Source organism: Crocuta crocuta, unplaced genomic scaffold, assembly GCF_008692635.1.
Source record: "Crocuta crocuta isolate KB4526 unplaced genomic scaffold, BGI_CrCroc_1.0 scaffold119, whole genome shotgun sequence".
Taxonomy (NCBI): domain Eukaryota; kingdom Metazoa; phylum Chordata; class Mammalia; order Carnivora; family Hyaenidae; genus Crocuta; species Crocuta crocuta.
The window spans coordinates 10,076,664-10,077,304 of record NW_027551562.1 but is presented as its reverse complement, the minus strand read 5'-3'; positions in this window follow the sequence as shown (position 1 = coordinate 10,077,304).

Here is a 641-nt window from a genome sequence, read left to right as displayed (position 1 = left end):
CTCCGCGGCCGTTCTCGCCTTCGCCGCCCCATCCGAGGCAGGCCCGAGGCGCGCGCCGCCTGCCCAGGGGGCCGCGGGGACCCAGGGAGAGGGGGTCCGGCTGGGCCCGCAGCCCCCAGCCCGCAGGAGGGGACAGTGCTCATTCCTCGAGGCAGCTAGCGCGGCTCCGAGCGAGGGCGGCGGCGGCGGAAGGCCGGCGGCCTCTGCTCGCCGGGGTTGGGGACCGAGGAGTGCCGGGCGCCTCGCCGCTTCGCACGGAGAGGGCGCAGGCCGACCCAAAGTTCGGAGCGGNCTACACTGACAGTGGGGGGCTCTGGGTGTGCTGAAGGGAAGAGGGACACACCGGGGGTCTCTCCTCAACCTGCCCAGGTCTATGAGTGGCTGTAGGGGTCACATCTGGGTCCCAAAGACCCCTCCCAGCATCTGCCTGTGTTGGGGACACAGCTGAACGCCTCCTCCAGCCTGCCCTGGGTCTGTGCATGTGACGGGAGGGGATGGCTCCCCAGCCCAGCCTGCCCGACTGGCCAGGCTGCGTGTGCGGACTGGGGGAGGTGAGCAGAGCCAAGGAGCCTCTACTACGTCCAGGGTCGCCCCCTCCTCAGCCCTCCTGGTGCGGGCACGCAGACCCCAGCCGTGGCTGC